Source organism: Pinus tabuliformis, chromosome 1_1, assembly GCF_031772625.1.
Source record: "Pinus tabuliformis cultivar Carrire ecotype Pingquan chromosome 1_1, CPIR1, whole genome shotgun sequence".
NCBI classification, from domain to species: Eukaryota; Viridiplantae; Streptophyta; class Pinopsida; order Pinales; family Pinaceae; genus Pinus; species Pinus tabuliformis.
The window spans coordinates 61,856,476-61,874,238 of record NC_142297.1 but is presented as its reverse complement, the minus strand read 5'-3'; positions in this window follow the sequence as shown (position 1 = coordinate 61,874,238).

Below are 17,763 nucleotides of genomic sequence, written 5' to 3'. Positions count from 1 at the left end.
TACATTACATAAATGAAAAATTCTTGGATGATACAAATGAAACTACCTCCTTTCTATATATAGGAATCTAAGGGGTCATTACATAATCAGAGCCTACATAACAATAATAATGTAAGGGCACAATAATAACAATAGTGGGCTTCTATGGGGAATAGTAGTAACAATATGGGCACTACATGGGTACATTAATATAATAAGTGGGTTGTACTAATAACAATAAGGGGTTACACTTGTAGTATGCCCCTCTCCTTCAAAAATTGGTGTCCTCAACGCTTGAGTAGTTCTTGATGCTTTTGTATAAAATTCTTGTTCTCCCATGTGGAATCTTCAGCGAGTAAGTTCTTCTACTTGATGAGATACTATGAAATTGATTGATTTCGTGGCTGTCGGGTTCTTTTTTCTGTGACTGCTCCAGCTTCCAATATGATTTTTCCTCTCTCTTCAATTTATGGCAATATTGTTTGAATTGGGATCTTTTGCAACTTTTGAATAAGTGGCCATACTTCTTCGTCCTTCTTCCATTCATCCCTTGCTTCGTTTATCCAATCTAGTTGGATAATAGAAATAGTACAAAAAAATGCTTCCACATCCTCATCCTTGAAGAGTCTTCCCATTCGGTAAGGTCACCACTTTTTAAGTGCCTGTTGTTTCGTTTTATTTTTCACCGAAGTGGCATTATCCTTTAAAAGTTGGAGAACTTATTGTTGATGCTCGATGCGATCTTTCACGGCTTGAACCTTTTTCTTCCTGATATGTCCTTCTATCTCTAGAGTTTGAGGAGTGGCAATTTCTTCCAATCCTTTACAAGATATGGTCGGATTCATTTCTTGATGCTCGATGTGATCTTTCACTTCTTGAACATTTTTCTTCTTGATATGTCATTCTATATTGATAGTTTGAAGAGTGGTAATTTCAACCAATGAATTAAAAGATATGGTTGGATTTATTTCTTCATTATCGATGTGATCTTTCACTTCTTACACCTTTTTCTTCTTGATATGTCCTTCTATCTTGAGAGTTTGAGGAGTGGTAATTCTTGCCAATGCTTTACAGGATATGGTCTGATTCATTTCTTCTTTCTCTAGGGTGGGGTCCTGGCGTATATTCTCTTCTTTTGATGTTTCTTGATCCTTTTCTTCCTCCTCTTCATATTCTATGTAAAATAATTTCTTCTCAACACACTTATGACCTTTAGTGCATTTTCTATCACAATTGTAACAAAGCCCTTTTTCTCTTTTTTCTTCCAATTGTTGTGGTGTGACCCTTGTAGGTTGTGGAAGGCTAGGAGAAACAACACTTCCATCTTTATAGTTGTGAGGGGTAGAATTCCTTGTTGCCATAATTTTACTTTCCAATATGTCACAAAGCCCTTTTACTCTTTCCAATTGTTGTGGTGTTGCTCTAAAGAAGGTGTTGCTCTTTGTATCCTCATAATGTGCTATCATTTCCTCCGTGAAAATCGACCACGTAAAAAGTTGTTTACAAGAACAAAGCCCTTCATACCATAAAAATTGATCCAGTTCTAAATATGAAGATGCAATACATACCTTTTGTAATAGTTGTGCACCATGTAGCTCAAAATATTGCTCCATCTGAAGTATCCAATTTACCGGATCCTTGCCATCAAACTTCCTCATCTTGCTTTTTCTTGATTTTAGGAGCTTGACCTTGAAACGACTGTAACTCTGTACTTTCGGATCTTTAAGTTCTGAAATTGCAACCTATAGTATCCCTCTTTGTCCTCTTTCCAATTCCACCAGTCTGATCCAATTTGGATTCTCCAAGGAAGAGTTATGCAAAATCTCCCAAGATGACCTGATTATAGACCTTTCCAGAAGAGCGAACTTGTATGAAGTGCCACGTGCCACTATTTTGACCTTTGGATCTAAAAAAGATAAAAAAGAACTACAGTCCATCCTCTTTCTGTACCTACTTATGAAATTTCAATCTGATCCCCAGAGAGAAAGTTATGACGATTTTCCCCAGGTCACCTGTTTGGAATGTAATTCAGGAGTCTGCAAAAAGACCAACTTCCTCAGATCATATCTTCGCAAATATGGCACAAAAAGCTCTGAAATTTGGACCCAAGGTTCAGCTTGATTTCTTCTCAAATGGGTTTTCTTTGCAACTTCTAAAACATCACAGAAAAATGTTATAGCGAAAATGCGACGATGACCTGTTTGGAGCAGCGAAACCCTAGAATCCAAAGCTCTGATACCAAATTTTATGAAACCAGCTCAAGAAAAGATAGAAAAGATAGATCAACACCTTAGAATTCAGCCTCTTCAAGGGGGAAACCTCCTTTATGTTACATAAATGAACAATTATTGAATGATACAAATGAAAATACCTCCTTTCTATATATAAGAGTCTAAGGGGTCATTACATAATCAGAGCCTACATAACAATAATAATGTAAGGGCACATTAATAACAATAGTGGGCTTCTATGGGGCACAATAGTAACAATATGGGCACTACATTGGTACATTAATATAATAAGTGGGTTGTACTAATAACAATAAGGGGTTACACTAGTAGTATAGGGGCTTAACAGAATCCCAATTCAACTTAGTTAATATTTTGATTGATTCTGCCTTTTCTTGAGACTTCTGTCTCCGGCCTCTAGAGTTCTTTCCTACAAACTTCTGGGCTTACAGGTGACTGAGCAATTAGAGGATTTCCTCTTCAAGAGGTTTTTCCTAGTGATGTGTGATCGCAGATCGGAAACTGCCTCCGTTTCTTGATCCAGGCTTCCCTGGTGCGATTTTTTGCCTCTTGCGCACTTTTTGTTAGCGGATATAAAGCTTAAATTTTGTGAAAATAACGATTCCGAAAGTTCTTGACCCTGAGTCTTAAATCATTTATTTTTGATGTTAGCACTGTCCAGTACCCATTTTACCATGTCTGTGTATGGAACAATTTTAGGTCTCGCCGCTATCCGGTGCAAGAATGAGCAAGCTAGCTTTGTAATGGATGCCTTAGAAGACCCATGTGAGCCTGCAGTAGCTCTAACCTCCATCACTTTGGGATTCTCTTCTTCAAGTAGACTGTACATGCATTCCCAAGTAGTAATACTAGCATCTTTGTTACAAGTAGTGTCTGTATACAAGGGTGTCATTTCTTTGTCTTCAAAACTCGAAGCTTTGCCTTTCTTTCCTATAATATCCTGAATACTACTTTGTATAGTTCTTTGATCTTTGTTCTTGCAGTTTACAAGTGAGGTAAGAATAATGATAAGGAAAGGTGACGGGAAAGCTTTAAATGCCGAAGACATATAAAATCTACCACCTTACGTGAAATGCCTCTTCGATAAGCACAAAACCATATTTCATTAATGATTGGCAACTAACTAATTAATTATCATTAAAGCGCATAACCAGGTCTCGGTTTATGGAAAATACTTTTTCGAACAACAAGCTCGAAAGATCTGCGATGAAGCGATTTTGCGATTTGCTTCGCAATATTGCAGATCGCTTTGTCGCAGATCGCAACATCGCAACATCGCAATATCGCAATATCACTGGAGCGTAGCATATGGCAATCATCCGTTAATGTGTTTTCTGCAAAACACGATTTGCGATATGCGCCATCGCATATCGGTAGTTTGAGGTTTTTCAGCGTAAGTGATATTTGATGCATGCAATGTGATGAAGTTTCGCATCGCGATCTCGCAATTTTAGAATTCTGCTTGTAAGGAGGTATCCATTATCCTCTTTGCGATGCGATATTTCTTAAGGAGTGATTTTATCTTACCTTATCATAAAACTTAAGCTTTTTTAGATTTTTCAAGGGTATTTTCCTAAGTTTATGATGGTAAGTTTTATTGAAAAAGGAAATACAAGCACGAATTGATTTTTAAATTTTTTGACTAAGGGCCCCCACTTATTTAGTATTAGTAATAAAACTAAATAAGAAGGGGGGTTGTTGCTGGCCACAACAATTGGCGATTCACTTGGAAGAACCAGATATCTCTGCTTTTCTTTTGAATTTTCTAAACTTCCAAAATAGAAAGTTTAAAAAAAATCAAACTTTATTATAGAAAGACAAAGTACATCATGCTTTTGTAACCTAACAATGATATTTCGTTTCTTCTATTTTTTAACTTTGATTATTTACACCCTCAAGCTAGTCCTTGTATCTACATCAGTCACTACTTGGTTTATAAAGATAAAAACAAAGCTTTCACTGTAAATCAGTTTTAAATATGCTCATTTGTCATAGGTAGAGCCTTTGCTGCCAGTAGGTGTTTATAGCCTCTACAGGGTTACCTGTTACCCAACAATGATCCTGTATCCTACTTAGAGAAATATACAATTTTCAAAGAGAAATCCATATCCACACTTATTGCTTTCATTTTATTTTTACCCTTAAAGAGCAATGTCTTGGTTTGGTAGCTAATTTATGGCAGTGTCATTCACTTGATTTATAACTTTGCTGAACAAGCTGGCTCGTGATGAGACCCCTTGCCTTTTGATTGCAACAATCTTGAGTCATTTCCCTGTTGTGGTATGCAGTATTGGCAAAGTCAGCAAGATATAATATCTATGATCATGATAATTCGACTCGTGATGAGTCCTCTTACTCTTTAAGTTTTAAAGTGTATCATTGGATTATTCCCTGAATGTTGTAATTTCCTAGGTGGGGAGGAAGTCATTGTTTCCTTAAGATAGCTTTGGACAACAATAGTAAAGTTTTTGGAAAGAGCTTTTCTACAGAGAATCTTCATTTTTCTATTGATACCTTTCATTGGACTGATATAAAACAATTTCCCACTAAAGGTTGTTTTTCATCAAAATTTACAAGGTTGAAACTAGTATCATTTCTAGGCCTAGAGCCTTTAACTGTATCTTTCAATAATAATGATCAATTTTCTAGAAAGAATTCTATTTATACAAGTGAAAAAACAAAATCTAAAAGAGAAAATTTTTCTTTTTCGTGAATTCCAAATGTAACCATTTACAACTGGTTTTATTATGAAAATAAAAATAAAAACTAATCTACAAGATAGAAGAATGATCTCCTATGGAAAATATTTTTTGAGGACCTGTCCATTAACAGGTAAAGATTCTCTTTTTCCTGTTAAATCCTATAACATAAAAGTAGACGGACCTATGAATTCTGCGATTTGGAAAGGGCCAAGCCACATTCGTTGAAATTTCGTATGTTTCCCTTTTTCCTCATGAGCCTTGTCCCATTTTAGAACTAGATCTCCCATCTCAAAGTCCTTTCTAGATATTATGTTTGAATCAAAAGAAGCTTTTACTAATGCTTGGTGGTGAGCATGAGTTATTTTGGCTTGTTCTCGTTGCTCTTCTAACTTAATTATTTCAAGTTGCCTTACTTGTAAGGAAGAAGTTGGTGCTTCATCAATATATTGAACTAAGGCCAAAGAGAGAATTGCTAAATGAGTTGGAAGAACCACTTCTTTCCCATAAAATAAATTGAAGGGAGAAGTGCTGATGGAGGCTTTCTGTGTTATTCAATCTGCCCATAAAGCATATATTAAAGACTTGTGCCAATTCTTGTGATTTTGATCAATGGTTCGCTTAATGATTCTGATTAAGTTTTTATTTGTAGATTCAGCTAACCCATTCCCCTGTGGGTAATAATTGGAAGAGTATTTAAGCTTGAAACCCCTTTTGAGTGCAAATTCAGTCATAGCATTACCAGAAAAATATGAAGCATTATCAAACATTAAAGCAGAAGGCAACCCAAACCTGGTGATTATGAACTAATCTATGAATTCGATGATGTGTTCAGCATTAGCCGTCTTGACAGGAACTGCTTCTACCCATTTAGTAACGTAATCTATTGCTGTAAGGATATATCTATGCTATTTAGAGGAGTGAGAAATGATTTCACCTATTATGTCTAATCCCCATTGATCAAAAGGCTGCTCAATGTTGACTGGTTACAGTGGCAATGATGGTTTATTTTGTCTCCCAGTAGCAGTTTGACAATCTTGACATTTCCTTACATAGTTATGCGAGTCTTTGAATAATGTGGGCCAGTAATAGCCTATGCGTAGGATTTTATATGTAGTAGCGTCTCCAGCATAGTGTCTGCTTGCTGGCCCATCGTGGAGTTCCTGCAAGACTTTTTCAGCTTCGTATTTCTCAAAACATCTAAGGAGAACAAAATCATAATTTATTCTAAAAAGAACATCATTCACGAGCTGATATTGTCTGGCTTAGAGCTCTTTTCTTGGTATGATCGAGGTTTGAAGGAGCATATCCATTCTTTAGATAAAATATGATATCAGCGTATAATGATTCAACATCATTTAGGCTTACCTCGTACATTTGTATCTCTGCAGATGGTATTTTGGAAATAAGCAATGCTCTAGCCAGCATTTTGTAAAAGCCTTGACCTTTTACAATACTTTCTGGTTTGATTTCTACATCATATTCCTATAAGGCAGTAACCCAATTGGCTCTTTTCTCACCCACATCTTTCTGTACTAAGAGATTTATTACCGCTGGAAACAGTACTATGATTTTTGTATGGCTTTTAAGTAGAAAGGGTCTGCAATATTTAATTGCTTTGAAAACATCATAAGCTTGTTTCTCTACATCTGAATAATTTAACTCAGTCCTTGTAGATTTGAACTGAAAAAAGCAATTGGAGCTTTTGCCTTGTCTTGATTTGCTTGAGTGAGTATCGCAGCATATGATCTATCAGAGGCAAATGTATATAAAATAAAAGGATTGGAAAAATTTGGAGTTCTAAAGATAGAGCGTTAAAAATTGCTTGTTTGATCAGATTGAATGCCTCATATTCGTCTTGGCCCCATTTGAAGTTTGAGTTCTTTTTAATCATTACTTGTAAAGAGGACACGATTCTTGAAAAATCTGGAACAAATCTCTTTACAAAATTAATCTGGCCAAGGAAAGATTACATAGCTTTCTTTTTGTGGGGTAGGGGTATTTCAGAAATCTCCTTGATTCTATTAGGATCAATATGAATTCCAGATTTTGACACTATGAATCCAAGAATTTTTCCTTCACTTAATGCAAAAAAAGATTTTTTCAGGTTAAGTGAAATTCCATACCTTTGACAACGTTGGAAGATTTGTTTTAAATCTCTAAGATGATTGCCTCGTTTCTTGGAATATACAGTTATATCTTCCAAGTAGATTACCACTGATCTGTTAACTAATCCCTTGAATGTGATGTCCATGGCTCGCTAGAATGTGGCACCAGCATTGATTAGACCAAAGGGTATATTTTGATATGCGTAAGTGCCCCATTTGGTTTTGAATGTGGTTTTTAATTGATCATCGGGCTGGACCAACACTTGGTTGTAGCCTGAGAATCCATCCAAGAAAGACATTAATTATGATCCTGTGACTGCCTGCAATATTTGCTCCATGGCAAGCAAAGGCAAATTATCCTTTTGGCAGACTTTGTTAAGGTTTTGAAAGTCAATGCAGATTCTGGTGTCTCTGTTTTTCTTTGTAACGGGAACCATATTGGAAACCCATTTGGAATGTCGAACAGGAAAAATGATTTTGGCTTTCAATAACTTATTGAGTTCAAATTTGATTTGATTTTCTAGATTGGGATGGATCTTTCTCAGCTTTTGCTGGACAGGTTTTTCATTGTCTATCATTGGGATAGTATGTTGGATGATGGAAGTATCATAAGTTTTGAGTTCATCGTAGTTCCAAGCAAAGACACTTTTGTATTGTCTCAAGAGACGAATATATGCTAATTTTTCTTCAGGAGCTAGGCCAAGGCCTAGGTTGATATTTTGTGGTTTGGTATCAGTTCCAAGATTTACTAATTCATAGTTCAAAGTTGAACTTTGCAGTTTTGAATTGGTGGATCTTTTGAATCAATCTTTCAAATCATAAAGGTCTTCTAACTTGACTACAGACTTTGGCATAGCATTATAAGTGCTATCTTGTTGCAATTGTCTATCATGTTGGTCCTCATCAATTATCTGATTGGTGTAAGATCCTTTAGATGTGAGGAAACTCACAATATCAGGATCATCGTTGAAAACCCTCCAATTGGTAATATTATCAAGAATCGAGGGTCTAAAGATTAATTCGATTGAAAATCAATCATGGCTAAAGTCTTTTGAAGGAATGAGCTTGGAAGCTACGTTAGCTAGGAGGTTTTCACTAGCATTCTAGAGTCTGGGAATTGATGAAATATTAAATGCTATAAAGTGTTTAGTCAGGTCTTGAACTAAATATTGGTAATGTTTTAAATGACCTGATAAACAATGTATAGTATTGCATACCTGTCTGATTACAATTTCAGAATCTCCGAAAACTTGAAGATATTTGATGTCTAATCCGATTTCTTTGCATAATCCTTGGACTAAAGCCTAGTATTATGTGGTATTATTGGTGCAATCGAATTTGAGTCTACAATTTCGCATAGTTTATTTCCCTCTGGAATGATTAACATGCATCATGCATCCTGTTCCTGCATCTTAGCTGCGACTTTGTCCTTAGTCATTGAGCTTGTGCTCTTTGGCTTAGGATTAGGTTGAGGAGGATCAAGTTGATTTCTACTTCGAGTACTGACCGGGGATGCCTCTTGATCCTCTTCATCTAGGAGGATGAAATCCCACATACCTTGTACCTCTACAACTTCTTCTTTGTCGGTATGTTCTTCCGTAGCAATGTCTTCTTCTTCTTCTTCTGATTCAACATTTATGATAACATTTGGCGGTTTTGAATCGGTCGAAGGGTTTCTTCTATAAGGCTTGTATGGATTTTTAGAAGAAGTTTATGCCACTTGTTTCTTAATGTCAACCATCTCATTAGACATGGTTTTCAAAACTTTTTGCAATCCTTCTAAATCGAATGGATCTTTCGATTGTTTTTTCTTGGGATCTTCCTTGAAAGTAACCTTCTTGGATTTTCACTCTTCTATCGCGTTTTTATTTTCTAGGGCTATGATACGTTTCTTTACTGCTATTGCTTCCTTCATATTGTCAGCTAAAGTTGTTTTATTAGCCCTATCAACGAAGATTGCTATGTTTGATGGTAAAACAATGATGTACCACTCACTTCGCACTTCTTCGCTAGGTTTGGAAGCAGTGGAATTTTATTTAACAATTTATTGAAACATGAATTAAAATCTTTGATAGGTTCCTTTGAATCGGCCCTAAGGTTATATGGGTCATTGATTAGTGTCGCCGTAGACCTGTCATCACCGAATTTAGTCAGGAATTGTTCTTGGAAGATATCCCAACTAGTGATAGATCTAGACAGTAATGAGAAATACCATGATTCAACTGCTCCTTGTAGAGTATAAGGAAAAAGTTGGATGATAGCGCCTTCGTTGGTAACTCCATTGATATTTATGGGTAACATAAATTTATTTATATGTTCTTCTACTAGCATGCCTACTTCAGGATTAAACTTAGACAACCATTTTTTAGGATGGGTCGGTATCTAACTCAAGGGCCCAGGCATTGAGACGGCCCCTGGGTTATTCCATGGAGATTGGGCCATCGCTGAACTACTAACAGAGGAAAGCACAGAAGATGATTCTTGTGGTTGGGAAGATGATGATATTACGACTCCAGATGATTGAGAAGGAGATGTGAAAGTTCCAGTGGACTGGTGGACAATAATCTGAAGTGGAGGAGTGGATGGTTGACTTCGCGGTGGAGAGGTTGAGATGGATGATGATGATGAAAGAGTCTCGCTATCGGACCCTTTAGGTGATTTCCTTGCTTTCTTCCTTGTAGGTAGAGGTAACTTGGTTGGCTGAATGCCAAACTTTTCACTCTTTAATCTGGTAAGAGGATGAGCAGGGTTATATTGCGAAGTCATGCTGCCTTGAGATTTATCAGATCTTTGAGGTGATATAGAAAATCGCTGAAGTTTATGAATCAAAGATTCAACTTCAGGAGGTTCAATAGTAGATTGTTCTGAAATGTCAGGATTTGTAGCAGCGGCTGTTGTTCTTTCGACTTCTGGCTCTAGATTTAAAAATTCTAAGTGCGATGGAGAAGTCGAAGGAGATGGTGAGGGCGATTTACTCTCAGAATGGTATTTAGATTTAGACTTACTTTCCATTCACAGTTCTGGGCCCTCCTTCTAGTGCCAAATATGTTGAAGCCCCGAAAATCGGGTCTACAACAAGGGAGATACCCACCCGTTCTGGACCTTGGTTAGCAGCTCCTTTTCCGTTTGGTATAGTGGGTCCGACTGGGGATATGGGATCAGTTTCCCAATTTATGTGTGTGTGTGTTGAGATTTGATATTTCCTTTCTAAAAGTTCCTAAGTGAAATGCTTTTGTTCTAACTCTAATCTAATAACATGCAATTGTATTCTAATAAACAGAAATATCTAATTCTATACTAACTCGGGATGAAATCTTTCCGTTATGTGATATAAAATGATTTCAAATAAAAATTGGTAATAAAGATCATTCAACTGTTATGAGAAAAGAATTCAATAGAGATAAACCACTTTGTATAAAAAGTTAGACAAAACAGTTGTGAAAAACATATCGCATAATAAGCTACTCATATATTAAGCATAAATAAATATCTATCACCGTACAGAAGTGCCAAATGATAACTCAAGCATTCCCGCATCAATATATAAACAACTGAACATAAATATCACTTTAACATAAAGGCAGAAATAGTCAAGAGATAAAAAAGTACCATTTATAACTAGTTCTACTCATGAGCTTCAAGCAATAATGATTTATCTCTTCTTAATCCAACATCCACTAAGAGTAAAGAAGTGCAACATCAGTAGTAGATATTAAATGCAGATATCAATAAATCTTGTTCCATTCATTCACTAAAACCTCCTCAGAGGGTGCAAAAGTGCATGTTTTGAGGACAAGTTTTTGACAAATTTCAGGACCCTTCTCTAAAGCATGAGAAGGGTTTAAATACTACTAACTAAATCAAAAAATAACTTATTACAAAAATGTAGGATATAGTTTAAATGACCATCCTCATTTCAGGCAAAAATAAAGCAAAATTAATACTAACATTGAATCTAAACCTAAAGCTAACAACTAACTATTTCTGTATATGTTCCTTGAAATCGCAAGCATTCAGTGTTTTCTTGAGCAGAGTCGGCTGGCTGACTTCTGACTTTAAATGTCCCGTGAAAACGGAATCCGCAAGAGCTGGCACCATCTTCTCGGCAGAATTGATGATACATTTGAGAGTCATGCACTGAATGTGTGGTTTTATCAAATATGCCCAGTAAGAATCCTAATTCAACTTAGTTAATCTTTTGATTGATTCTGCCTTTTCTTGAGCCTTCTGTCTCCAGCCTCTAGCGTTCTTTCCTATAAACTTCTGGGCTTACAGGTGACTGAGAAATTATAGGCTTTCCTCTTCAAGAGGTTTTGCCCAGCGATGCACAATCACACATCAAAAACTACCTCCGTTTCCTGATCCAGGCTTCCTTGGTGCGATTTTTTTCCTCTTACGCGCTTTTTGTTAGCAGATATAAAGCTTAAATTTTGTGAAAATAACGATTCAGAAATTTATTGACCCTGAGTTTTAAATCGTTTATTTTTATGTTAGCACTCTCCTGTACCCATTTTACCATGTCCATGTATGGAATAATTTTGGGTCTCGCCGCTATCCGGTGCAAGAATGAGCAAGCTAGCTCTGTAATGGATGCCTCAGAAGACCCATGTGAGCCTGCAGCGGCTGTAACCTCCATCACTTTGGGATTCTCTTCTTCAAGTAGACTATACATGCCTTCCCAAATAGTAATACCAGTGTCTCTGTTACAAGTGGTGTTTGTATATAAGGGCGTCATTTCTTTGTCTTCAGAACTCAGAGCTTTGTCTTTCTTTCCTATAATATCTTGAATACTGCTTTGTATAGTTCTGTGTTCTTTGTTCTTGCAGTTTACAAGTGAGGTGAGAATAATGATAAGGAAAGGTGATGGGAAAGATTTAAATGCCGAAGACATATAAAATATACCACCTTACGTGAAATGGCTCTTCGATAAGCACAAAACCATATTTCATTAATGATTGGAAACTAACTGATTAATTAGCATTAAAGTGCATAACCAAGTCTCAGTTTATGGAAAATACTTTTTCGAACAATGAGCCCGAAAGATCTGCGATGAAGCGATTTTGTGATTTGCTTCGGAATATTGCAGATCACAACATCACAATATCATTGGAGCGTAGCATATGGCAATCATCTGTTAATGTGTTTTCCGCAAAATGTGATTTGCGATATGCGCCATTGCATATCGTCAGCTTGAGGTTTTTCAGCGTAAGTGATATTTGATGCATGCGATGCGATGAAGTTTCGCATCGCGATCTCGCAATCTTAGAATTCCGCTTGTAAGGAGGTATCCATTATCCTTTTTGCGATGCGATATTTCTTAAGGAGTGATTTTATCTTACCTTATCATAAAACTTAAGCTTTTCTAGATTTTTCAAGGGTATTTTCCCAAGTTTATGATGGTAGGTTTTATTGAAAAAGGAAATACAAGCATGAATTAATTTTTAAATTTTTTGAATAAGGGCCCCCAATTATTTAGTATTAGTAATAACACTAAATAATAAGGGGGGTTGTTTCTGGCCACAACAGGAGGGCAATGACAAATCCCCCATCATCGACATGAAACAAGGAATAAAATGGAATAATTTTCAAGATTGTAACAATGACTCAAACAATGTATAGGTAAAGAACTGCTGATTGGAATTCTCTTGAACATATTGGCGACACAACTCCATAGTTTGGTAGCATTTGACTCAACATAGGACCAAGGGTCATAACAGTGAAACATAATAGTCAAATAAGAGGAAAAAATGAATCACCCAAACCTGGGAGGACAAGTGACTGAATGAGGATATCCCCGACCTGACACGAGAGAAAAAGAGTGTCATGTTCAAGAGTGACATGCTACCAATACAAAAGATGTTTCATCTTCACTTTTCCCCCACTATTTCTAGTGAGTACCTATTAATTTTTACACAAGCTTGAAGAGGATACCATATGCTTGTCGTATAAGTTCATTCTTAAGATGAATCCATCCTAGTAAGTTTTACAAGTCCTAGGAAGGAGAAACTTCGGCTTGTCATGGTGACAAGCTTTTCGTCAATTACTTTGTACGAGTCCGATGGAAGAGTAACTCGGTGTCTTTTTTATATTTAGAGAGTTTTAAAAAGAGATGAAAAAGAAAACTCTATCAGGTCCCTTTTTTTAATTTGTCTCTCGAACGCGAAAAGGTAGAAAACAATATTCGAGAAAACTTGCTAGCCATGTCCGACTAAGGTGTTCCTTTTCATAAATAGTCTATCTCAGTCCGGAAAAGGGTTAAACATATACTGAGTAGACGTAATTTAATTTAATTTTACGAGTTTGAAATGACAAGTATTCGACAATCTTTTCATTTTTCAAGAGTCACAAAAGAGTTGAAAGATGACTCTACCTAGAGGAACGAGTGGTATAAAACGATAGAAACTAGTTTCGGTGATGATGGAACTGCTCAAAACATGTAAAGTTCAAGAGGCTAACAAATAAGACTACTCATCGCAGATGTTCCTCAGGCATAGGTAAAACAACCAAGTGAAAGCATATGATCGGCCAAAGAGATGGTGACAATGGAATGAAAGAACCAAGGCTCATCTGGAAAAAATTGGCTAATAAAAACAACAATCATGAGATGTAAAATGGGAATGGTTTCATTTTTACACAAGCTTGAAACATGGGAAACTATGCTTGAGTATACTTGAGGAAGGTTTCATTTTTCACAAGCTTGAAACATGAGAAAAACTATGCTTGGATTTGGTTTCATTTTTACACAAGCTTGAAAGAAAGATACACTATGCTTGAGATAAGTTTGCATGCCCCCAAGCATAATGACTCAACTCAAGGTACATGCCCCCCAAGATTCATTTCATTCACCTAAGTGGATGGAAGGAAGGTTCACTTACGAGATCAAGTGAAAGACTCAACTAGGATTTTACGAGATCTAATCAAATACTTGGATTAGAAGGGGATTTGTTTCATTTTTAACGAGCTTGACACAGGAAAAGAACCATGATCATAACACCTTGTTTCATCTTTTAATGAGGTTGACACAAGTAAAGGAACCATCCTCATGGGGACCTATTTCATTTTTTAACAAGATTGACATAGTGAAAGAACTATTCTCATATCCTTTGTTTCATTTTTCAAGGAGCTTGACATAAGAAAAGGAACTCTGCTCCATGGTCCTTGTTTCATTTTTTAATGAGCTTGACACAAGACAAGGAAATTTGATCCATGGTCCTTTTTTCATTTTTTAACGAGCTTGAAACAAGACAAGGAAATTTGCTCCATATCCCTTACCACAACCCAAAGAGGGCATGGCTTCCAAGAGGTTCTCATCAGATGAGAGAACAACACTCTGGAGGGGATACACGTCTAGGGATCCAAATGAAAAATAATTCCTCCTAGATCTGTTTATATCATTGAAACTTCGGCAATGCACTGAGCGGCTACCTGCTAAACTTCCTCCACGCACTGTTCGGTGACCATTGTTACTGAACTGCTGCCCTGAATCCTCTGCTGATTTTCTTGTAGTTGAGCGAGCTTTACTTCAATGGAGGCTGTAATTGTATTAGCATCATCAATCCATGGTTGTAGGCACGATTTTAAGACTACTTCCTTATGTCGAGCAACATCCACCTGCTCCTTGAGCAACTTTTCCTCCCATATCCTTGCAAGCCTCTGTGTAAGGGAAACCATCTGCATGGTCCCTTTTACTTCTTCATTCTTCTGTTGTAGCTCATGCACCTCTATCTCTATGCACTCTACATTTGAGTCCTCCTACAGGGTGGTTAGGACCTCGAATGACTGTTCGAATAACTGCATGCAACATGCCACTGCATTGTCAACCGCCACTGTTGCTGTTGTAACAACAATGGTTTGTTGTTCCTTGATCTCCAGCAGAGTTGAAGGATGAGCTTTCAATTACAGTTTTGTGATATGTAGGTTCAGCTCCAGCTGAACCCTGTCCATCTCTGTTCTAGCATTCCGCACCTCTGTGGCCAATGTGGAGAAGTGTGCCTCCACCATTTCTTCTACATGAATGTCCAACTCCGAGACCATTTGATAGGATTCCTTTACAACCTGCATTATCTGCCTATACTGATCCACTTCCTTGTTGCACTGTAGGCCCAACTGTTCAATGTTGATGCATTTCTTGCTCATCACCTGCAGTGCGCGACCCTCCCTGGCTCAAAGTTCCGCGTTGACTCCATCCTGTAAGAGGTAGACTGTCTCCTGAGGGAGTGCGGCCATATTTAATTTGACTCCTTTCAAATTGATCACCGTGGGTCTATCAGCTTTCGTCTCTGTAGTAAGTGCCCCATCTGGTAGCACTATCATGTTGGTCACCCTTGTGCACAATATTTCCTCAGCAGCTGAAGTGTCGATCGTGAGGCTGGTGGACACTATGCCAGCCTGTGGAGTGCATACTTGCAAATCTATATTAAGAGCCCCCAATACCAACTGTTGTTTTTATTCAAATTGTTGGAGGGCCTCCGTGATGACATCCCTCACCATTTCGCCAATGTCATGCAAATCCCCCTCAATGAGGGTGATTAGGTCGAAGGACATTTTGGATGCCTTGGTTTTCTTCTGTGACACTGTCTACTCTCATGGTTGTGGATGCTTGAGCTTGGTGGACGTCATCTGCGGGTCCGTGCCACCTTGTTCTATGTCTGTCTCTGGTTTGGGTCAATGTGACTTCTGTCCTTTGCTCTCTTCTTCTCTTGTTTCCTGTTGTTCCACCACTTTCGTAGCATCGCGCGCTTCTTGAGCCTTAGCCTCTGCTTCCTCTTTCTTGCGCTTCTCCGCCAGCTGCACCATTCAAAGCTTTCTCTCTTCCTTTTTTGGTCTCAGTGTTCGCGATGATTAAGGGACCTAAACGATTATTCTGGCAATCTCTGGGGCTTCCACTTCCGCAATTTCCTGTGCAGATTCTGTGGGTGTCAACATCATTCTAGTCAAAAAGTCCCGCGTCTCTTTTGCCAATGTTTCAAACACTGAACTTGCTCTCAAAGCCTTAAAGTTAAAAAGGTCCATACACAGTTGATAGTGCAAAAAATTAGTTTTCAAAATGCCAAGTTTTTTTTGTTGGACAACCACCTATTATTTATAGGACCTTTTGAATTTGATTTCGACCATTCCCCCCACATTCGGTCCATTAATGATAGATTGGCAGCATATTTTCAAGAATCTAGCCCATAAATTTCACCTTAAATGCATGATGCCTGCTACATTTGGCCTGAAACCAACCATCAAATCATGAATAGTAAGTTTAACGGTCACTCTCTAGCCAACCTACACGCTAGTGCAGCTATCTTTGCATGGTCGCAAACCCTGTGACACTTTGTTGCTTTGCGTAGTCCTGACATCGCGCAACTCTCGAACAGTGTAATTTATAGTCCCACTCCTCCTTTCGGCTGCCTAGAGCACTAAGACTGTGCCTCTGATAGCTAGTCAGAAGGTCTAGCCATTTGTGTATGGCTTCAAACAACTTCCATTCACTTTTCCTGGGAAGGGATCTCCATTTAACTTAACTAGTTGTACTGTGTCACCGTCGGTAATCTCCTTAATAACATATGGCCCTAGTTTGATTTTCCCTTGAAATTTATCGAACTTACTGCCATATAATAGCAACAAGTCATTCATCTTAAAGGTGTGAAACTTAATATGTCGATCGTTCCAAGCCTTTTCACTCTGCTTTTGGACATGCTGGTGAAATCCAGCCAAGAATCTCTCTTCTTCTAGCTATTTCAACTGTGTGAGTGTCTCTTCCAGAGCTCTACGATCTGTCATATCTGTGAGTGCTACTATGCACAAACTAGGCACGATATATTCTATAGGCATTACAGCTTCGACTCCATAGACAAGCCTAAAAGGTGTCTGTCCCATCAGCTTCTTTCATGTTGTTTGATAGGCCCATAGTACTATAGGTATGCGCAGGTCCCAATCAATTTGCTGAGCATTGCATACGTTGGTCAATACATTTTCAAACACTTTTTTGAATGCTTGCACTATTTCGTTAGCCTATGGGTGATAAGATGTGCTCTTTTTATGATACACCTAAAATTCTTCCATCAGTGCTCTGATCGTTTTGTTCAGAAAGTGCATACCCCGATCACTCATCAAAATATTTGGGAATCCAAATCACGTTAGTGCATGCTCAAAGAGAAAATTCATGGCATTCACGCTTGTGTAATCCTTCACCAGCTGCACTTCTTCCCAACAAGTCAAGTACTCTGTCTCAGTGATAATATACCTATACACCATAGCTAGTCCCTTGCATTCAGTGGTGGAATAGTTTTTCTCTGCTTTGGATAGTATGCGACTTGTGAATGAGATAGGGTGGTCCAAGCCTTCTCCACCATCCTGTGTTAGTACTACCCCCAGCGCTATACATGACACATCAACATGTACATGAAATTCTTTCTTCCAGTCTGGGAAGACTAGAAGTTTGAGATCCACGCATATCCTTATCTCGTCCTTCTGCTTCTTCTCTTGCACCACCATTGGGCTTACCCAATCAAACTCTTCCTTAGGCTCAATGATGCATGTGGCTAGCATTTTTTCTAGCTCTAAGCAGACCTTCTCCTTCTATTTCAGATTTAGGCAATAAGGCCTCTGCTTAACTAGCTTCACATTGGGTTTTAACATGATCTTCATCACTCCTAGATCTCTGATTATTCCTTTCAAATCCATAAACTTGGTGGGGAATAAGTCCTAATATTCGTGGAGTAATTCAGTGACCTTATCCAC